The following is a 23,560-nucleotide window of genomic DNA, read 5'->3' on the forward strand; positions in this document are numbered from 1 at the left end:
ACAGTTGACAGAAAGGATTATGAATTCTTTGCTGATACCTTCCCATGTAAAAGAAGGCCTTTAAAACTGAAAAGGGAAATTGCCAAAGTGATAGTGAGGGTAATGAACCATGGGGACCAGATTGGAATGAGAACTGGGGAAGAAAATTCTGTTTGCTCTTCACAAGCAGCTGTGGCATGCACTCTTTCTCGAGGGCAGAAGAAAGCACCAGATAAGAAGAGCAGCCCAGGATTCCCCCCATCAAAACAAATATCTGATGATAATGAATGTCCCCATGTCCTGATCAAACATCACCCTTGTAAACTGCTCAGTCATGGAAGAAATGAGTTTTTAATCCCAATTGAGAACATTTTGGACTAATTCTAAGCACACAGATACTTTAAGCATGGTAGCATATTTTTAGCTTTCTGAACAGTTTTTTGTTGTTTGTTTGTTTTTGTGAGAAATCTGTTTGCAAAACTTTTTCATGCCATTTCAAAAGGCATTTTATTGTTTTATGGGTCCAAGAATTGACATTTTCCAGTGGTGAGATTTTCAGTATGCTTTTTGGTCAGTTCAGTGTACAATTCATTTACAGCTCACTCCACTGAAAGATGACCACTTAACAGAGTGACCCATCCAGCTCAGTACAGAACAGCACAGAAAAAACATACTCTTTTCACTCAACTGTAATGAAAGATGATCCTTCATTTGCTTTTAACTTCTACACAGTAAGAGCAAGTCCAACTTGTTTTTGTATCTATATCTTTCAAGAATGGAGAGCATTTCATTTCTTCCTCCAGTGTAAGAGTGTTTATGACTCTATGGTGAGCTCTATTGAGTTCAAGATCCTGTTAGAACACCATTTTCTGGGTGATTTAGATGTGTAGGCTTCTCTTCAAACCTTTCTTCTGGCACTATTGACAAGAAAAGGAGTCTGTGGTGTAGCTCATAATGCTGGTTTCTCATTCTCATGGATCCTTCTTGGGTTTTGCTTGTTTCTGGATAAGGGTTTTGTTTTTACTTTGTGGTAATGCTGGCCTACTCATTGTGTTTTGTTAATTGTGTAGAATGAATTATGGGTAGTTTTGACTATAGCGTGGTCTTGGGATATTTTTCTGATACTAATATGCCAAACTATTAGCAGTTATATTGAGAGTCTGTAAATAACAGAAATTTACTGGAAATGAAACAATTGTAAAGATAAGACAGTAGCAGATATCCACCTTTAAAGCAAATAAGGGACCAGTAGCTACTACTGCAGGATGATACTACTTTCAGGCACACACAAAGTCAGTAGGATTTGTGCTAAGGCTAAGATCAAAAACCCCAGCGCTCCTGCCTAGGTGGCTGCGCTCCTGTTGGGGTTCCAAGGCTACACTTGGCAATGTGAAGCACCATTTCAAGTCTTCTCTTGGCAAGCTATGGAGCTAAACAATCCCACTCACAATCCCACAATCCTGGCCTGTCCCTACTATTTGCAACAACCAGTATGAAGCTGCTCTCACACAGCATCACAGCTGCACATCTCCAGCCATGTCAGGGTTGTGACTTCTGGGGTTTTCATGTAAATCAGGTCTGCTGAGGGAAGTTATAAGAGCAAGAACATTTTTAGTTGTTTTATATTACCTACTTGACGGACTCCTCTTAATTATAAGTAAATTTATTATGCATAGTAATAATGGAGTTGCAAGTAAGCAACTTGTAACCTAAGGAAGCTGATATTTGCAAGATGAGAATTCATCTCTGAAAAATAAAAGAAATAAAAAGAAGAAAAAGAAAAAGAAAAAAAGAATTAATAAGAGAATCAGCTATATGTTTGCCAAATCACATCTTACTGTTCCTAAGGTGAAAATTCAATGTTAAGGGTTTAAATTTGTATTTTCTTCTTTTTCTATATCAGCATAGGATGAAAGGAAAAATTATGCAGAAGAATGCCAAGCAAAGGGCATAACAAGCTGCAGCATTGCTCATGTCACAGACTAGAAAAAAAAAATAATAATAAAAAAAAAGTCTTTAAGATTCTTTCTTCGATTCTTTCTTTTTTCTTCTTTTGCCATTTTATCTTTGTTTTGCATGATGATACACTTAAGAATTCTCTTTATTTCTTTAGGTAAGTAAAAGATTAAATTCAATTAAAAAATATAAGGCACCGTCTGTCACTACTATGGGAAGACAGAATCACAATATCTCCAGAGAAAAATGATCTGAAGTTGCAACAGCAGCTGAAAATACCAGTTTGTTTGTGTTAGTTTTCTTCCAGGATTTTCTGAGGTAACAGCCAGACATGGCAGAGCACTCCAAAACTGCTAAGTAGTGACAAAACTAATATTTCTTATTTTAAAACATTGCCGTTAGTTTGATTAGGTTGTCTGTTTTTAAGATGAGTCATTTAGTTTTTGACTGGCTTCGAATGATGCTCTGTGCATTCTTATGGAGGCCATAAAAATGTTTGGGCTGGCTACAAGTGCCAGGTAGTCCCAGACACCCCTGCAGCACTGCTGTGTTCCAGTCAGCAGTGCCATCTCCCCAGCTCCTGCACTGAGAACGGGGACTCCTCAGTGCATGCAGTAGGGATGTACAGGTACTCTCATAGACGTTCTTTATATGCATTGTAAATCTGCTCTGCAGCCGGTAGAGAAAGAAAACTGCCTGCCTGCAGTTTTCTGAAAAACATAATTTTGGCCACAACTGTTTGCATTCAGATCTTGCAATGTTTGGATCTTCTCTTTTTGCATCCATAAGACGATGTCTCAGCTTAGCTCTTCCCCTTTGTTTTTAGTTGACATAAGAGAAAGAAAGCAGTTTACTTAAAAATCCTTCTCATTGCAGCATAATGTAATTTTAAACACAACATTTTGTCTTTTGGCCTGTTCTGAGTGCTAAGGGAAGGATGGGTTCTGGCCCAGCCTTGTCTTTGGGTCATCATTGTGTGAGTGTCTTTGTGTGTGTGAACATCTATATTCAGACCAGGTAACTGCCCTGGTTGCTCAGTAATAGTGGGAGAAATACAAGGCAAAGGAGAAATCTTCCAAAGCTTGTGAATATGTAGCGGGAACAAATTTTTTTCTGTAGCTCCTCAGGTCCAGGACAGTCAAGCAACCCAACAGATGGTAATAGATCAACTGGCACTTGTCACTCCAGTATATTTCCCAACAAATATTTTAAAATGAGACTGTAACCTCCAGAGTTATGGTTTATGGTGGGATCTCAGCTTCATAAGTAACATCACCCAAAATTTCTTGTGATGAGTGACTTAAATAATGGAAACAAGTACACTTTTGCAGCAAGATATTTTAATGCTCAGCACCTCACTCTCCATAAGGGAAAGGTAAGTGCAGCTCAGGTCACTAGATAGAAGAGCTAATTTCCAGGTAGTCAAGTAGGCACTAATGAAAGAGAAGACAAGACTGAACATTTTTACCAATTTTAAAATATTTATGCACCCAGCATTTTCAGATATAAACTGCATGGAAAAACTAGTGCAAAGTAACCATGACAGCACACACACTGAGCAGAAATGAGTATAAATAAACAGTAAGACTTACTTGCAAATACAGTTAGCTGTGTTGAACACACACAGTGGGAATTAAAGGTGAAAATGGGGCATAGAATTGCCAATCAACTTAGGTGTGTTATTGTGTGCCTCAAGTTTCTAAAGAGCTTCTCCTATTTTCTGCTAGGTTCATTTTAGAGACTTTTTTGACTTTTATGAGACTCCTTCTGTTAAGCAAATCGGCTTTGAAGTAATTTGCCAGTGAATACTCACTGCAAATTCTGCTTTTAGGAACTTGAGCAGATCTGTCTGGACAGATATGCTTCACCATGGATAACAAAATGAAGTTGGTTAACTTACACATCAGGGTAAATTCACTGTATCTGTGAAAACAAAAAGTGGAGCATTCTTACTATTATTTACGCCTACAGAGACCACAGAAACTATAATAACAAGAACAAAATTCTAAGACCATTCCTTTTTCTTCTGAAGTTTCTTAATATAGTTGCAAATCTTTACTGCTCCTGAACAAAGCTGGTGTTTTATTTTGATTTCCAATTTGTCAGGTTTTAACAACATAATCGAATTAGCAAGAAGCATGAAATAGTGTTGAAATAGCATCTTTTATCTGCTTTCATATTCTTATTCCTATATTTATTTTTCTGTTAAGTATAATCCAGTAGGTTTCTAATATAAGTTTACACAGAAGGTTTTTTCCAGCCATGAACTGTTCACTTTGAAAGGGCCTAAGAGACATCTCAAAAAACAAATTATGTCATTTTACTGTAGATTGTTCTTTTTCTTGGTGCTGCAGTTCATCAGGTAACCTCTCAAGACTCCAACATATCCATGATACAATGCAAAGTGTCAGCCACACTAAGCTTCCTTTTCTAATGCTTTTTCAGTGGGTCCAGAGACAATCAAGAAAGCTGAAATTACTTCACTCTGACAGTTGTAAAAGGTCACCTAGTTAAATTAATTCATGTTATTTCCAGTACATCATAATATATGGGAACAAAATTAGCAGACATTTCAAACTCAACAAGAACAAACCACTCCAAACCATGAGATTTGTGAAGAAAACGACTATGGGGAGGTCAGCGTTGTCACTGCTGCTCAGAGGAACGGGAGGCTGAACATTAGCTGGCCAGGGAATATGTTATTTATTGTGACAAACCTTCAGGGTCTTCAGAGCCCTGTGAAATTAGCTTACATCTGATCCATTACAAACTAAGCTTTTTCTGACAAAAGCTTCTTTAACTGAGAGCTTAACTCTTTCCACAGTCCAGTGGGCAAAAGAGATAAACATCTTCAGGTATCTCTGATTAGTGAAGGCTTAGACACGTTGGGCTGCTGTGGGTTGTTGTCTGCTCGTGCACCATTTTTACTTTGCTGGTTGGTACAATCAGATCCCCTGGCATGGATGTGAAACTTGCAAACCTCTTAAAATGAGATGTTTGTGTTATGGTGAGATTTTATAGGCTTTAGAAGCCAGAAGCATTTTATAAAAAGCTAACTAAATTTCTAAGCTAGATTCACATTGTTTGTCCTGATCATTAGCATGCTTATACCAATTATCAGCTTGTTTTAAAATTGATTTTAAGGGAAAGGAATGACAGAAAAAATAAGTTTTCTACTATTAATCAAAAGACTGGACAGAATCTAGACTTTGAAGCATTTGTCATTTTTCTCATAAATTGAAGTAGTGAGATGTCATCACACAAATATTAAAATAACCATGGAAAAGGAGGGGTAGTCATCTCCCCATGCAGGGCTGTATTTGGCTGGCTACTTCGTATGGCAGACTGGTAGGATGGTGTTTCCATAATAGCAATGTGTCCTACAGACACTGTTCTGAGTATAAACTGCTTCACCTGCCATGCCAAATCCATATGCCCAATCTGACATGCAGTATCAAATGTGTGAAGTCTCTTCAGACTGGAAAGCTAGGGAAATGATCTGTCCTCAGTGTTTACTACAGTGAGGCTTGTTTCCTCTTGTACGTATGATCAGTTGTACATTAGAAGTTTAGCACAGGACATTGTACAATCTTATGACAGGACACTTTCCTGCCCACACTGCTTGCCTAACCCTGCCTGCATGTAACGTGTCCAGAAGGGCATGAAGCTCCCAGCTTATACCTGCAAAGCTCCGTGCTGGTTCATTACTACAAGTCCCAGTGGTATGACGACCATTGAACATGGTGTTTGTCAGCCTGCGTGCCCAAATTAAGAAATATCTCTGATAAATGGCACTGAGATGATCCTCCATGCAAAGTATCAGTGCTTAGCAGCTGATAAAACATCCTGTTGTGGTGAAGGGGAACAAGACAGCAGAGGTGCTTGCTGGTTCCCCCTGAGACTTCTTGCTTCTGCCAGGAAAAGCACAATACCACCTGAGCTCAGCCTTAAAAGACACTGCTACAGGAATGCTAAACAAATCTTTTATACCTTGGTATTTCCCTATTAGAGTTTTATGTGAGTCTGTTGGGAGCAAGTGAGATTGCATTCAAATTTCATTGGCACTCCTTACTGATTTCTGCCCTAAAGGGATTCATAGCACAGGGATTAAGGACTTCCTAAATCACCTAATCCAAGCAGTTGGTATGATAGAAATGCACTCATAAACCTCAAAGTATTAACTATAAAGCTTGTGGATTTCTGTTTGGTATTGTACCTGACATGTTCCTAGTGTTCAACCAGGGATCGTTCTCCTGATAGTGTTGAAGGTTCCTAACTGCCCTCTGAAATTTATTCCTAGCCAATGTCTATGCTTTCAGCTTTTATTCTATTTGTTGGATGAAGTCTCATTTTCCTCTGGCTTAAAAGCACTTCTCCCTCCCTTATGTTTACTCCATGAAAAAATCTCAGAGAGTGTTTTCGTACCCTCACAACCTGCTTGTAGCTTGGCTGAACTTTCCAAGGTCTTCCTCCTGTGAGACACTCTTCATCCTCTGTCACAGCCCAGGTCCGCATCTACCCTCATCTGAAGTCACCTTTCCAGGGACCAGCCCATTACCTGTCCAGACGAGGTTTCATCAGTGCTTGCTACCAGACTTGCTGCTTCCTGTATTGCTTCCTGCAGATGCCTGGGCTGGAGATTAATGGGATTTCTCACCTGGAGTGCAAGAAATACTTAGGATTTTGTTGCCACCTCAAATGTGGTAATGAATTGCAATACATTCATACCCATCTTCCATTCTGCTGTTGTTCCTACGCTGAAATGTGTCAGCACTATTTTGGGGGCAATACCTAGATTACCTTTGCTCTTGACCCCATCCTTCCTGCATAGCAGGCCATTTTTATTCTTGTTCTCCTTTTATTTATATTGTTAAAAAAAGTCTTTTACCCCTTAATATCCTTTGGCAAATTCTAACTCAGCTTGACTTTTGAGCAGTTTTTCACGTACTTGCAGTATGCTTTTTTCAACCCGTTAGATTGCAATTCTTCCTTTCGTTTCCCCGCTGGTTCGGTTACAGATTCCAGGCTGATTTTTCACCTTTGAATTAAAGCAGTTAGCCCTGTATTGCATTTACATTCCTGAGTTTGTCACTTTAATTTGATCATATTAACTGGTTTCCTCCATTCTCAGATTGAGTTTGCCTTTGATTTTGATCTGTTCTTCTCTTCCCATTTAATTGACACTGGTGTTTTGACTGGTCTGATTTTCTACTACCATCTTTTTAATAGCAATCAAAAGCCGCTGCAAAGTATTATTGTCTTCCATTATTACATATGACACTTGCTGAAGATTTTCTCTAAACATCCATGCAATTTCTGACCATGCTTTTTTTTTTCTCTCAAAATAATTAGTTTTAATATATATAATATATACATGTAAAATAAATAATAAACAATGATGATTTTACATCATTACAGCATTACATATTACAGCATATACAACTTTAACCTAGAAGACCCTCCAGGATCTCTGATCATGTTAAAGTAGGATTTTCACTACCACCTTCCCCCTGATTTTGTGCTGTGGTTTCCCCAGCCTACTTAAAATTATATTTTTGTGATACTTCTCTCATGAAAAGAGTGAACCTGGGGAATCTTACTGGATTCTGGAGAAGTGGAAGAGATCCAGGAGGGGAGACAGAAGTTTTATTACCTATTCCACAACTTTCTACATTCAGATCTACTAGAAATGCAATGGATGGCAAGTTATACCATCTAAATCTACTAGTTTGTCCTTCCATCAGAGCAACATGTGGTAAACAAGTGGCTCTAATATTCTGTGGTCATTTTTCATTTGGGAAAGTAGAAGGTCACTTCTTCTTTTGAGGCAAAAGAATAAAAATAAAATGTTCCTGAATTCACAGTTCCACTTAAGGGAACCAACTCACACCAGGTCTTTTCACACTTACCATAATTCTGATTTTATCAGATGTGCATTTAATTTCTTTAAGTAAATATCCAAAGGTCACAAAGCATTCTGGCTGGTGCTTATACATGTTTTTAGAGATGTTTTCTTTTCAAATTAAGCTGACATCTTGATGGGTACCAGATGTCTGATATCATAATGGTGCATATGGGATCATTCATGTGCCAGACCAAATCATCAGATGTTCTAGGGGATATAGGGAAGAGACAAGGGAAATGAAATATTCAGTAATATCCTACCTTTCTTAATGCGCTAAAGTATATTATTTCAACCAGAGATTCAGCCAGACTGGCATTTTAAGAGAAAGATCAGTTGTTCAAGATCACTAATTTCAGTTAGTGCTTTATTCTGCTTTTTTTTTTTTTTTTGCTTTTTTTTTTTTTTTTGTGCAGGCAGTTGCAATGACTAAAATGCCTAGAAAGATTTATAAATGTAAAACACAATAAGAGGTAAACTCTAAGCCATGCTACACAGGCAGCGAAATACATGACCCTTAAATCTGTCATTCATGTAGGATGGCAGGATATTTTCTTGAAAATCCTGTCACACAGAAGTCCTGCCTTGTGCTAGGCACTTTAAAATCTGGGCTGACTTAAGGGATCCAGAAGGGGCTTATGAAAAGATAACAATGGGCCCCAAAGCTCTGCTGAAACAGGAAATGAAAGTGAATTCTTTACCATCAAATGAATTACAATCTGCCTGGAAATCTGGCATTTTGTTTATAATCATCTACCTGTCCTGGTTCAGACAGAAATGCCGCAGAGCAGATGAGCAAAAAAATGAATGGGCCAGTATGTGTGAAGGTTAGGCTCAACTGCCCCCACAGGGTCCAGCCATCACTCATGCTACATCATATGTACCTTACCTCTAGTTACTGTTAGCATGAGAAGAAAATCACTCACTGAAACAGACAGATAATGAAATGGTCTTTAGAAAGGGCTGGAGGGAATTCCTTGAAGGAGTTCTGTGGCTGATAAGGATATTTTTATTGGTAGTATGATTGAAGGTCCTAACACTATTGAAACCTTAGTTTATATTGCGAGCAGATAAGTAATTTGTTTGCCTATCATAATCAGAAACTGGCTGCATGTGCACTGAAAAAAAAAAATGCTCAGATTTACTTGAGTGTATAGTATAAATTGATATCTATGCCTTACTTTACATTTTATACCCATCAGTTCGGTTTTACTGCAGTATTGTAGACATTGTGAAAACATAACCAAGCACAAAAAGACACTGATCAGAAGGAAATGTCTTCCTCACAATCTTTTATATTTTTTTATGCATGCAGGAAAACAAGATCCATGCTTCACAAAGTTCTGTAGGTTATTACCATGTGTTAAATTGTGATCTGCAAACACAAGCTGTTCTTAAACAAGAACAAAAAAGAAAAAACAGATGGTTTCTTTTAACGTCATGTGAAACTTTTCTTGAACACAAGCGTATGTTTTCTCCTCTCCAGCTGGCAATTCCCACATGTAAATGATCAGATTTTACCATTTCAGGAGACTCATAAGACCCCCTCTGTTATAAAAAGACACATTATCCTAAAAGACTGAGGAACAAAGAATGCCAAGTGCTTCACAATAAAGCTACAGAAAATATTTTTTCCTCGATTGTCTATTTGAAAATGTGTCTGTGCTAATTAAAAAAAAAAAAAAAAGTGAGAATGTGAGAAAATAAAAAACAGTGACTTCAGCATCACCATTGACAGAACTTTTGTGGCTGTGACAATTTTAAATGTCTGTCTGTCTGTCTCCCTGCCACAGACAGAGTGACCACTGCCTGCCTGTATGCACTGGGGCTGCCCAAGGGAGGGTGACTGCAGGTGTAGAGCAGTGATGTGCTGCTTTAGCACAACAGAGCATTGCTTTCCTGCACTTTCCCCCACCTCACGCCTCATTCTATGAGGCATTGAGCCAGCAGAAATGTTTGGTTTCTCCTGGAAAATATGTGTGCCTGTACTGGAAGGATTCTCATTTGAACCCAGGCTGGGGAAATAATCGTTCCTGATGGATCTCCAGAGAATAGAGATGCTTTTTATTTTTATTTTATTTTACTTTATTTTACTTGTTCTAGTGTTCTTTAGGTCTGAACATTAGGTCTGAACATTATGTATAATGTTTTTCTGGATGGAAATAATGTTTATTTCTGAGGAAAAAGAGAAATCCGTAATCATCAGTGCAATGGGTTTGAGTGTTTAGTGCTAGAGAGTGATATTTGCCAGTGCATTATTGAGAACAGATATAGTTGTCATTTTGCATTCTCTATGTTACCTCTTAGTTGGACTACAGGTGTAAAACTAAATAAATGTTCAATCTGTTTAATAGAAAAACTCTTCACTACTTGTATTGTGTCTGTGCTCACTCAAAACAGATGCACTTTCATAGCTTGAATGAAAGACTGAATTACCAAAAAACAAGCTTAGTAGTAAAAAAGAAAGAACTGCAAGACATAAAAATCAAAGGATAATTGTTGCACAAATACAGTGCTAACACAACACCCACACAAGGACTATCAATTCTACCACACTGCAATTGCCGGCATGCTCATGTTTAATCCTCGTCTTGTTCATTTGTTTATTCCTTTTTTTTTTTTTTTTTTTTCCCCTCAGTTTGATGTCCTTGGCTCAAATGGAACTTTTCCTGATGTTTCTAAGTGAGTAGAGAGTAGACATGATATTGGCTGTGCAGCATAACATACTTAAAAACGTAATCTAAATAAATAAATAAATAAGGTGTCTCTGTATCCCAAATGCCAGTTCCTCACCCTCTTTTTCCCTGCAGCATTTCATTGAATCACGATGAACACGGAAAAAAGTTCTAAATGACCACTTCAGTACAGAAACAAGACATACAGAAGAGCAGCAAGGTGACCACAGATGTCTGAGAGCAATGGAAATGCTGTGCTGTGATGGGAGTCTTTGATGACTGCCTCCGGGGCAGGACCGTAACTGAGCAGCACCATCTATTGCATTTGAGTGAGACTGTCCATCATGTTTCCCTACAGGACTTCATATAAAATAATGTTTGGCACATAAAACGGCTTTGGAGGACGGCATGGTGGGAAGTGAGTTTTTCTGGACCAAAACTTTTGGAGAATTATGTGTTTCTTTCACTTAATTCTATTAAATTTTCTTTGTTAATGGATTTCTCTGAGGAAAATGAACAGCAGAAAAAGACATTTAAATATTAGTGTTTCTACTCAAAACATGAGAGTAAGAATATTCCAGAATTGCTATCAGTCCTGTGGTTGAAATTCAGGCTCTGATGTTTGGTTCTCTATTCTGCCTTTCCTTATATCAAAAAAGAAAAAGAAAGTTCTGCCTGGCAGTTCATTGCTTTTCCCTGCACACACCCTCTCTGCATTTTTTTCTGGAGCTGTCCCACTTTGTGTTTTTAATTCGCTGTTCTGTTTTGTTTCTTCACATCCTAATCATTCCTTTTTATGTACCAAAACTGAACTACTAACAAGAAACCCTCTGATTAATTTTAAAGCTTTCTCTGTGAGCTGTTAAAATCCAGGATACGGCCTAATTTAAGGGCCAATAAGCAATCCCTCTCTGCAAGCTATTCAAGAGAGTTTCAACTAGTGCTTACACTTTATCCTCTAGATGTTTAATCTATACAATTTTAGAGCCAATATTTTTAAGAAAGAAGTGGCACTAGTATAATAACACCACTTAGTAATCAAATATTAATGGTTTTCTAAATGTTTATTATGCTGTTGAATTAAAATATTTCCATGCATAGGCAGAACAGATGACTTCTGTTCTGCAAGGGAAATGGCATTTGGCCATTTAAAAACAGTTTCATTGTCCTCTCTTCCCTCTTAATTTCCTAAACTGAAAAGGAAACCACAGAAAAATAAGAGAATCAGAGAAAATGGGAAAAAATGGAGAATGGTGACAAGGAGTGTTATATGATCCAATTATGCAACTATCGGAGTTCAGAAGGCACAAATTGCATCTTTTCATGGTGTTCAACTTGCTTTACTAACCCTTTGTTCAAAAGTTTCTTATCTTCATGAGTGACAGTTTCCGTTTTGGAAGACCATGCTTTAGAATGTGTTAAAAATCCAAAATCTCTCTTCTTACAGACACGGAGCTCAATTAAGTCAACTAAATTAAAGCACCTGCTATCAAAAGCCTGACAAATTCCTCCTAAGAAGGTATGGCAACTCACTGTAGTGCTTTATTTCCTTTTGTTTGCTGATTATACCCTTCTTATGCTTTGCAAATCTTCAGCTGTTGAATGCTAATGTCATGATTTCACATGAACGGATTTTTTTCACAGTATTTCTGATAGTCTTGTGTGTTTTTTTTCTCCTTTTTTAAAATTTTTTTTTTTTTTTAAGAGTTATTAATTTCCACTTGGTTGTTAAACAGTTTAGGCTGCGCCATACAGCAGCCGGAGGGAAGATGACAGAATTCTTCTCTACTGCCCTGTTAATATGTACTAAATTAACTTTAGAGAAATGACATAAAAGGTTGGGATAAGGGGGGTACAATTCAATGGTCTTTAAATATTAGTCTTTCTGGGGAGCTAGCCTAAGTTTCATGGTCTTTTCTTAAGAAAATATTTAAAAGTCTTTTTCTAAAATCACATTCATAGGCAGCTCTGCTAAGGAAAGAAGGTCTTCAGTGCCCAGTTAATGGAAATTAATGAATTGATCCCAGCTGTAGGATCAGTTAATACCTTTTTAGACATCAGAGAAAGCTGAGAGAAATTCCTTTTAAATACTCAATCAGTTAGGAATCTTCAGTCAAAGCTTGAATCTGTATAGATGTTAATGCTAACTAATACAAGGTATAAATTCAAAGACAATCCCTATGTTTGAACAACTTTCTTAGTTCTTTGGATGTTATTACTATTTTACAAAACTTTTGGGGTATGAATTTAAGCAGTAGTTCTAGTTGGATGGGCTTTATTGTGTTGACCGTGTTATTTCTCAGGAACCAAAGAAAAGCAACGTGGTCATCTGGAGGTAGTGATCCACAGGTGTCCTCAGCCTGGCAGGACCTGGTTTCTGGTAGGTGGCTTGTCTTTCTTGTTCACAGAGATGTTCAAATGGATTTTGTATTTTGAGAAAGAAATGAAAGCTCTGCATTTCTTAAGAAAGAAGCTTCATTTTCTTGCCCTTTTAGGACCAGTCTGAGGGGAACTGCTGTGGTATCCTAATTTATTTGTAGTGCTGTTAGTGCTTTTTTATTTATTTTATTATTTTTTTTTTAAATGGAAATCTCCTGTTTGTTTTGAATCTAGCTTACTGTCCAATAACTTTTTCCCTCAATATCATAAGGGTAGCTGCACTCTGTGATTTGCCTTGCACCCACTAGCTATGTGGGTAATGCCTGAGCACATGCTATTTCCTTGTATTTCGGGCTTTGCACTGGCAGAAAGTCTGGGTGGGAAGAAGAAGAAGGTGAAAATTTCTGTGTACTTCCTCCTGTAGCACAGGTACAGCTAGTGTGGAGCTCAGGAGCTCTCTATACTGAGCAGAATAGAAGGAAAGTTCTGCAAAATATAAATGTTTCATGATAATGTGGATCACCTGTGCTCTTGTTGGGACAGTTCTCTTGGAAAGAGAGATAAAACACGGGTTTCATTAAATTCAAGAAATGAATTGTGTGTGTGTCCCCATGCAAGCCTTCATCTGTGAAACAAGCAGTTAGAAACAGCATAAAAGGAGGATGATCTTACCCAGGGGGAGCAGTGCTTTTTGGAGTCTAGTATATGATAGTATTGGATGATGAGCTCTTCAGTTTCAGAAAGTAGGAAATTCATTATATTTCATAAATTACGTTTTTGTTAAGTTATCAGTTAAAATGTGTTGAGCTAATATGTTTTTATCTCTAGTCTTCAGAGACGATAAAATCCTTTAGGTATGAGCATCAGGAAGTAAAAATGTGTTGTATTCAAGCTTGAAAGATACTGTTTTCTAAGTATTTGCAGTTGCTTCCGCAGCTGTATGTTTTAATTGCTTTCCCCAAGTTATTATGAAACTAAGTATAGTGCTTGTATATTTGAGATACTTAGCAAAAAGTTGTGTGGCAATGAAAGTTGGTTAAATTGTCTTGATTATTCTGGGGGAGAAGGGGTGAAGTGGTTTGCCTTTTAGAGAACAAATTTTACCTTCTTCAAATACAAGCTGAGTTTGTCTTGCTTGCTTCTACATAAGAGTTAAAGCTTGATGAGGGGGCTTTGCATCATGAGGCTACCACCCTGATCCAGCCCAGCAAGAAGAAGGGAGGTAATAGGCACAGCACACACTCTGACCCTACCCATCCCACTCCCCTTCTAGCTGCTGAGACAGCTATTTGTGAGAGCATGGGACACTACCACTTCCAAAACTCCTTAAAATTTACTCATATCTCTCTGTAGCCCTGTGGCCTGCAACAGACTATTCCCCTCCAGTAATGCATCCAGGCCTGGACTCCGTGTCCACCTGCCAAGGAGTAGTTTTCTTGTTTGTTCAGCATTACAGACTTCCAGGCTTCCATCATACTTTCAGAAGTCTGAAAAAAGTCTGTGGTCCTTTTCTGTCATGCTCTTTTGCTGGTCAAATATGTATCCTGGGTTAAATCACCTCATGCTTCAGGTTATTTTCTGTAATTTTTTTTTAGAATATATTTGAAAATAAAAGGCTGGGAAGGGGGAATTATAGTATCCAAAATCATGTATTGTGGGAGGGAGAGGATCAAATGTTGATTACATTATGATTTAAGAGCCTTAAGATATCACTACCTGCTTTGTCAAGGCCTAGTGGTGTTAGAAAGAACCTTCCTTAAAAAAGGTGGAAAGGGGAAAAAAAAATGTTTCAAATTCATATTTCTATACATCATCCACCCTTCATTTTTCTATCAAAATTGGGAGGAGAGGGCAAGAAAGCCCTATAAAATACTAATATATTGTAAAACATTGAGGTCCCACAGATTAGATGCATTAAAAAATCCTGTATTACAGACAAGCAATGCTATCATTTCATAGGCATCACGGTTGCAGTGCTAATAAAAAAGAGTAGATGCTACTGATTAGAAAATCCTCTCTGGTTGGTTATTTCACATGAGCGCTTCTACAGCTGTAATGTGGTAGTTGTCACAGTACATCTCAATAAATCGCTTCACTGTTTAAGGGTAAAGCCATCATTGCTGAATAATCCCCTCCTTTAGGCATAAAGCTTTGTCACAAATTCAGCTTCTCAGTGTTGCTTCTTAAAATGTGTAATTAAAATGATGATCTCTCAGTGGCTAGTTTGCCAGGTGACATTGATTTTAGTTCTTAAGCTGCTTTATGACTCTGCCACAAGTCGTTTAGAACAGGCCTCTATTAAGAGAACCTCAGGAAAGTTTTAGTACTGACTATGATGCAGAATTAGCAGCAGTCCTTTCAGAAAGTGTTGAGAGCCTGGTACTGAGGGCACATTTCTGGAAGTCCTCTCTTCATATAAAATAACTCTGACAATAATAAAGGGGAAAGACAAGGGAGAGAGAAGAACAGAAGCCAGGAGATGAGTAAGACAGCATTGGGAAAACAGCTTAGGTATACTTCGATCTCTTGTTATTCATATTTTCTTTCATTTGGGAGACTGATTGCTCTGAATTCAATCCTGTTACCAGCTTCTTTGTCAAAATTGTTTTCAGAACTACAGGCCACTGGAAGAGCCATTAAAATAAAGTTGTTATTTTCCTTGCCTTCCAGCACAAAGCGTAGCCCGTAGCAATGACAATAATCCAGAGGAATTGTATTTTTAAATGGAAAACAGTAAACTGCCAGCATAAAATTTAAGTCCTGTTGCATGGGCCCTGTAGGCTTTGCACCGCTGTGTGTGACCACTGGTAAGTGGCACTGGGAACTGGCGAAATTCTGCTGTGGCAAACAGTGACGTTATATGTGGAGCTCAGGTAGAAAACCTTCTTTGGAAAGTTTATTGAAAAGGTGGCTTCTTTTTTGAGGCAATGCAGGCCCTGTTGTGGTGGAGAAAGCCTCCAGACAAATCCTGTTGCACCCAGTTCATCTGTGTGTGCTTGCTCTTGAGACAGGAGGGATGTCCTTTCCTGGGTTGCTGGACACTCGCAGCTTGTAAGTAGTGCAGAACACTCTTGTGCAGAGCAATACCTATGAAAATCAATGAAACGAGAAGGTGTTTTGTTTTATCTTTCCTAAGCACTGTTTGTTTAAAGAAGGCCTGGTCGCAGGACTTCTGGTTTGAACATGAAAGCTTTGGCCATCCAGATCAGTTAGATGGGATCTATGGATGCTCATTTACTGTCCATTTCAGACTTTTGAATGAACATGGGATGAAGTGAACTCCTGCCTTTTGGTTCACCATAACCAATGTAGGGATGTTTGCACCTTAGGGAGACTTTCCTACTTTCTTCAGTGTAGGATCCATGTAAGGGCCTTCTTTTTGAACATATTTTTGCAGTGAAATTGTTTCTATCCCTTTCCATGCACATACTCAGAGAGAAAAGGAAGCATAACTGATGATATTGCTTGAGGAGTTGGAATCCTGTAAGTAGAGAGCAAGGATCAATGTGTTCTGTATTGAACTTGGATTCTGCAGTGGACACATACACAGCCTGAGAACATGCACTCAAAGAGAGAGTAAGGTCGCTTCTTCAAATAGATCTGTGCTTCTATCCGAATTATACACTGTCTGTCTTTCCCTGTCCCAAGATTAACGCTCGTCAAGTTCTGACAGCCCTTGTGCTGCACCATCCTGGGTCTATGCTGTGACTCATCGCTCAATGGAAGAGCAAAGCCTTGGGGGGGGGGGGAGGAGGGGGGAGTGTACAATCCAATTTCTGCACTTCCAAATAGCAAGCAAATGTTTGAATTATGGATCACAATTAACTACTAATTGGCCATAATGTAAGCCCCTTCTGAATGGACATGGTAAATATTGAAACAAATGGGTTGTTATTTTTCAGACCTGAATGCTAGTCATTTAAAATGAAAAGCTAATTTCAGCCTGGGAGGCAAGCTCTATATTTTAATCAAGTGTGACAGATCGAGAACAATAAATGAGCACTTAAGGTGAGGGGATGTTTATTTCCCTGCTGCAAGTTTATTTGTGGTAAGTTATACAGCCCAATGCAAAATAAAATTAAACTGTAGCTTTGATCCAGATCTCTGAGAAGTCCCAGCAGAAAGCCTGAATAAAGAATGCAAAGCAAAAGAGACTATTCTTAAAATAGAACAAACCTAACAGTTAGGAAAGCTTTTGTAGATTTATATATCTATTATGCAGTTTTGCTGCTAAATCAGTGCTGTAACGTAATTAAGAAAGAAGCTTTGCTAAGAGCCATAAAGAGCTGGGACTTTGCTGGGGTGTCAACCTAATCTGCAGCTGTCCTGCAGAGTATGCTCAAAACTCATGAAGATCTTTATTACTACAGTAAAATTCCTGGTGTTCCCTTTCACTCAAGGTACATCTTCCTCTTCAGTAAATGTAATTGTTTTTGTTATAGGGAGGCAGAGATAATGTTTATAGTTGATGGGCCTTTTTTAACCTACTTTCAAAGTGTTGAGCTAAAATTCTAATATTGTTCTTTTAAGCATGAGTCTAGTATTGATTTTAGGAAGGGAAAAGAAAAAAAATTAAGTTCAGGTGGATGTTTTCTATCAGATTAAATTTCTACTTAAATTGAGGATTGTATATAATCTATGTAATGTTCTGAATAACTCATATCTCTTCTGTGTCTGTATATAAATATTTTATACTTTTTAATATTTCAGTACAACCAGTAGATCTGATGTTGCTCTAAACCATTTTTTTTCCATATCCAAGCAACAAAATCAGCCTCAATTCAACACTTGGAAAAGGTTTTAATAATTGTATATAATATGGGTTTATGCTAAAAACAAATTAAAAATATATTTCTATGTAGTACTGTCCTCAGATGAGATCTCTTGTAAGCTATATACAGAAGTATTTTTTACCTAGTCAGAGAATAACTAAAACAAACTAGTATGGCAAAAGTTAGTGATAAATTGGGAAACAAGTTAGCTAAAACAACTAACTCCCCAGTGAATCCAACATTTAGCATTGTGTGCATATTGTTGCAGACTAGTGCATTTTTTATAAATTGTGTTCAGTTTACATCTCAAGTGTATTTATGTCCTTTCTGGTGCTTTGGCTTTCTGTTACAATTGTTGTATTAGAATTCCTACTACAGATGCTGGAAATGCATACGTTTCTTGCCAGGCTGTATGCTTAGCACCTAAAGGTGCTTCTGCACACTTCTGTGAAAGGTTTAGATATGAGCTGGCCTTTACAATGCAAAGGGAGCATCAGTTTTATGATGCATTACTAGGCAAATATGTGAGCTTGCAGTGTGTGTCTACAAAGTACTAGCATTTACTTAGCTGTCTCTGGTTGTGATAGCAGGAAACTGCAGGTCCTTGCTTCTTTCTGTTAGAAGGGTGCTGTGGTGAATCAGCAACGAGCTGGTGGAGTGAAACATGGCTTTGTCTTCCCAGGTTGCAAGGAGAGCTTCCAGGTTAGCACTGTTTTAGCACTGTTATAACCTCAGCCAACCTTTTAGTGCCTAGTGCTTCATGGGTAATTCATGTTGAAATTACAGCAACTCTGCAATACTGTCTTGAAATGTGAATGGTATTAAATGTGAGAAGCTGGGAATGTGTGTCTATTGGCTTTTGTGAATACAGCTAGGGCTGCACCAAAATGTGGACTAAAAGTAGATCCCCAGCTGCATGTTTGTGCATCCTGCCCCTCTCCCAAAAACAGCTCTCTGGAGCACCTCAAGAGCTTGTGGCTGGCAGCCCGATGTCACTGTGGTCAGCCTAAGCTTTGGCCAAGTATGTAAGCTTCAATGTACAGCTAAAGGAACAGATAGGAAAATCTTCTTTCCCCACCCTGGAGGATTTTTTCTTTGTCTGCTTTGTTATATCCGTCTTTTTACCAGATGTATCCAGTCAGTAGCCTGCAAATGGCTTTCCAGCTCTTATATAAGCACTCACACCAATGAATGCCAGACTGTTTTAAAACCAAACGCTTTTAGAAAGAGCTAAGATTAAAAGATTTAGTTAAAAAGCACCAGCTAGGAAAGGTCATGGTAGACTAGACACATTGGCAGATGTTCATTTCTAGATACAAATGTTTGTTATAAACTCCCTGTACCCAAACTAGCTTGCCTTTTGTTGGAAAGGGAGTGAACCAGCCTGCTATGTAATCCTTAGTCTGTCTTCCTACGAGGCCTGGTCATCAGTTGCTCAGCTAGCTTTGCAAGAGAGGACTGCTAAAATCTGTACTCTGCACCAGAGAGCTGCAGCTCATGTGCACTGAGGTCTTTCTAATACTGAAGAAACTAAAAGAGAATCCAATTTAAACAAAAATTGGGCACAAACACACACACTTGTGGCACTTCCTTGCTGTGTTTTTTCTTCTCCAAGGACTAATCCTGTGGTGGACTGAACATTTCCAACAAACTGCAGAGCATCCCCCAGTTCAGGGCTGTTCAGTTATTTCCTCACAAATAGTGTTTCTGGAGAGGAATAATTCTGATTCACCAGCTGTCATTTTACTGTTCATATAGCTAAATTAATAAATATGTTAATAAATGCCTTCACTGGTAATCTTCAGGTGGAATTATTGCTGGCGATTTCAATGAGCCTTTTTTTAACTGAGAATTAATCAGCCTTCCCTCTTCAGCTCTGACCAAGCCCTCACAGAGCCCTTCATTTGTTGCTGTCAGAGGCTTTTAGTTTCATGTGCTGCAGGAAAACCAAAAAATTGAGCATTACACAGCTCTCTGTAAAACAGAAATGGTATTTCTCTCGCACTGCCAGTGAAACATTTTCAATGTTTTTTAGCCTGTCAGGCAATAATTTTTTTTAATGCATCTGGGTTTGTCATGAACAAGTGGAGGGATGCATTGATTTCCATACTGCTGAGAAGCACTGTTATTTCTAAACTCTTCAGTGAAGGGACTATACTTCTAAACTCCTTTTTTTTTTTTTTTTTTTTTCCTTCTTCTAACTAGGGCTACAATTCAGTAAATAACAGTGCCACAAATGTCCTTTCACTTATGTTAGATATTAGGAGCATATTCACACTGCCTAATGTTTAACATCCATATCAGATGCTTTATGTTGTATTTGGAGCATCTCAATTTCTCTCCTGGCTAAAGGCAAAAGTTAAGCTCAGGTACTTTGGCTCAGCCCCATGTTACATTTCTTTAAAAGGAAAATGAATCTCCTCATTCAAATCAGTTTTCCAGTTCTGAAGTTGTGTTGTGTGTTTTTGTGTGTGCGTGTCTTTTTTATTTACTTCCATGTAATTTCCAAATCACCCGGCAGATTTCAGTAGTGTGAGTGATAGACTCAAGATCCACAGCCTGCACTGCCTCCCCCCTCCTCTTCCTCAGCGCAGCCACCTAGCAGCAGGAGTCAGAAGCTGTTCATAAGCAGAGACATTTTTTTGTCACATACCTCAGACGCCAGCACTCGACAGATGGAAGTTAAAAAAGAAACGTGTTGGCTGCCTGAGGCACATCTTAATTTGTCGCTCAGCTCAGTTTGTTTCACTTTTAATGGTTCACTTAGCTGAACTTGTGACTGAAAATTAACACAGAAGGAGAAAAAAGTGAACTGAAAGTTTTGACTTGATGGGCCTCCGCAGCCAGCACATGGAAACCATCACGGGCCAGCTGCCAACCTCCTGCTTCTTGCCACAACTCCTTGCAGGCTGTAGGAGTTCTCCCAGGGGTGCTGGGGCTCCTCGGTGCATCCCAAGGACCAGCCATGATCCATGCTGTGGAGGGGCCTGGGTGATGGGCAGCACATCCAGTCCTGCTTGGCTCCTGCCATCAGATGCACTGCTTTCCTCACTGTGGTGCCTTTCCTCTCTGTATTGCCTCAGCAAGGTTGGCCAGCTCATTTGCCTGAAAAAAGGGACAAGAACCTGTTGATAGATGCTTTCTGGCCATGCCAGCTTTCAGAGAAAATATAGGGAAGGCAGGACTGTTTCTGCCTGCACCACTAACCAACTGGGTAGGAAAAATGCTTTCAGCTCATACAGGAGCTTGTGAAAAGTAAGCCTTTGTCTCCTATTCAGCAAGGGGAAAAATAGTTTCTGATCCTTCACAATGAATACATGCCAGATCATAAAGCTAGCTTGCAGAGAAAGGAATAATGAGTATTAGTATAGAATATAGGAACTATATATTAAAGACTGCATTTCCAGTCACTCTCAATTTGCTCTCTGGTTTTGCACACTGGCTTTCAGACCAGAATTGGTCAGAACTGCCAACACAGAACAGAGTCACTTTTAGGTGCAAAAATGCACTTTTGTTGCCAAATGGCAGTGAGAGAACTCAGGATGTGGCTACCAGAGTAGCCTCAGACACGTGGACACTGCATAGGCACCAAGTTTGTGTCCTGTTCAAACTTTTAAAAATTTTATTTATTTTTAATAAATTGCAGGTGAATTTCTTAATTGACACAGATAAAGATGAGGGAAGGTGGTGGGAGGTCTATTCTCTTGTTGAAAACTTCAAATAACCTGCTAAAATCAAAACTACACTTGACAAGACAATCTTGGACTGGTAGGGGTATCCCATGTGTTCGCAGAGGCTATTTCCATCACTAGCTACTATTATTAATGGATGAAGATGGAGCCAGCAACTTACAAAGGCATTTTAAAGTTAGCTACATGTCTTGCTCAAATCTCCTGACAATATTCATTTTAGCCTTTGTAGTAACTCTTCTCTGATAGCTAATAGGAATGAGTTTTCTTAGTTAAAGTAATCTCCATGGGACAGATGGGGGAGAAAAATATTTGCAGATACTGTTTGATGAAAACAGAGCAATCACTTTGCATTCATGAGGTGTCATCCATTCTATTTGTTTCCTGTAAATATTTATATGAGTGTGGCTTTCCTACGGAGGATTTTGGGGATGCAGAGGCAGCTCTCTTGGAAGCATTCCTCAGCCAGGGCTGTGCCTGCCCAAGGGCTCCCGGGGAGCCCCAGCCACAGCTCCTCACGGAGCGATGCTCTGTGGTGGGAGCTGCCTCTTGCATGGAGCTGCTAATGAGTGCCTATAGTAACAGCAGGCATGGCACATTCACAGGCTGCTCTGCATTAGCATAAACTGTCTTGAAAATAATTTTTAATGAACAAGTTAATTATGAAATCCGACAAGTCTGTTTGTCAATAATGAAGGGAGGGGGGAGGGAGGAGGGGAAGGAAGAAGCTAAATATTAACAAAAGAAATTGTTTAGCCAGCACTGTTACCCACAGTCTGGACTGACAGCCATGTGTGTGTTTTCTTTTAAGTTATTGTACTCTCTGAGGCTGTATCTGCTGAGATGTTATATGTCTATTTATAGTTTGCCTGAAAATTGATTACGATGAAGGCCAAGCTTGTATAACCACAGTCAGTGGGAATTTTGCTGCTGTCAGCAATAGGCCCTGCTTTGGGACACAAACAGACCCCCTCAGCTGGCACAGGTAATAACTTTACCTGCTTATGCTGAATAGTGAGGAGTTTCCACTGTTTCATAAATGCTTCCATCTTTTCAATGTCAGTTTCTGTGACTGTTCAAATAGAAAATTCTTCCGTATATTTTATATTTCTCACTGAAGACAAAACATTTGGTTTACATGCCCCAGCATGTACCCCTTTGTGTACCCTCATGGGCATATCTAATTATCCGCTGTTGCAGCCAGTCCCTACTAGATGCCCTTCAGCTTCAACTTTATTTAGTATGCCTGGATTTCTTTTGAAGACTTGTTCCAGTTCCCTCTAAATGTGTGAAGCTGCTCAGAAAACTAAGGAAGAAACTCTGCAGCACCTGGAGAAATACCTTTCTCTCTCCAGATTCCTTTAGAAATAACTATTTTATGCACACTCAGATAAATCTCCTGCAATAACAACTCTTGTATGTTTGGCACCTGTGCTCAGAGCTGTGCTGTGCCTCTTCCCACAAGGCTCCCTGTGATCACCTGCAGTCCAACAGCTAAAAACTTTTTCCGTAATGAGGACACCCCATTGACAGACTACAAAGAGGGGCATGCCCAGGAGGCAGCTGAGTTCACCCAAAACCTGTCTTATTCTGGCAAAGACCAGTTCAGCTCCTCTGTGTGTATGGTGTGGCACCTTGGAAGACTTTCCAACAGCAGGTCCTGATTCTCTTTTGCTCTTTATCAATGAATATCCACATCTTGTGGGTTTGCATTTATTTTTTTTCTACCCCTCAAATTATTTTCTTCTCCACTCATCTTTGTCTGGTCCTTTTGTAATGTATATCTCTGGTATGTTTCTTTCCATACTCCAGCAGCAGAAAGTTATGCTAAGTTTCATTTATTTCTCATGCCTTCCTTATTTGTAATACTTTACGCTAAATTAGGCGTTCAAAATGTGCCTTATTTTGAGTCCTCAGAGAACAACACGCATCTTTCCATTTGTATTTGCTCAGTGATAATTTCAGGACATGTCTCTTCAGTATTAGTCAAGCTTGTAATACAGCAGCAACACAAACCCAATGTTCAGACAGCTGATCAGGCTGTTAAAACAATCCCTGCTGCACAGTTGTGATCTTGCGTAAGAGAGTTGTGACTTTGTACTCCAGTGCAACACACTGGAACAAAACCTCTGCTCAGTGTCTCTGGATCTGAAAAAAACTACCTGTGTTTCTTCTTTGGCAACGCTAAGATAATCTGCTTTAAGAAAA

At 38.9% G+C, this 23,560-nt stretch overlaps 1 long non-coding RNA gene across 3 annotated transcripts in view; it reads left to right on the forward strand.

Moving 5' to 3' along the window:
- The window catches only part of LOC106019074 (uncharacterized), a 178,158-nt gene that overhangs the window by 108,069 nt on the left and 46,529 nt on the right, over positions 1 to 23,560 (forward strand). For all 3 annotated transcript variants that reach the window (XR_002404995.4, XR_011804487.1, XR_002405005.4), the window contains exons 6-10: positions 10,476 to 10,519; positions 10,648 to 10,732; positions 10,871 to 10,930; positions 11,960 to 12,031; positions 12,816 to 12,892. This is a non-coding gene — a long non-coding RNA (uncharacterized lncRNA). The remainder of the gene's footprint in view (positions 1 to 10,475; positions 10,520 to 10,647; positions 10,733 to 10,870; positions 10,931 to 11,959; positions 12,032 to 12,815; positions 12,893 to 23,560) is intronic.

The sequence above is a fragment of the Anas platyrhynchos genome, chromosome 21 (assembly GCF_047663525.1).
Source record: "Anas platyrhynchos isolate ZD024472 breed Pekin duck chromosome 21, IASCAAS_PekinDuck_T2T, whole genome shotgun sequence".
Classification (NCBI taxonomy): Eukaryota; Metazoa; Chordata; class Aves; order Anseriformes; family Anatidae; genus Anas; species Anas platyrhynchos.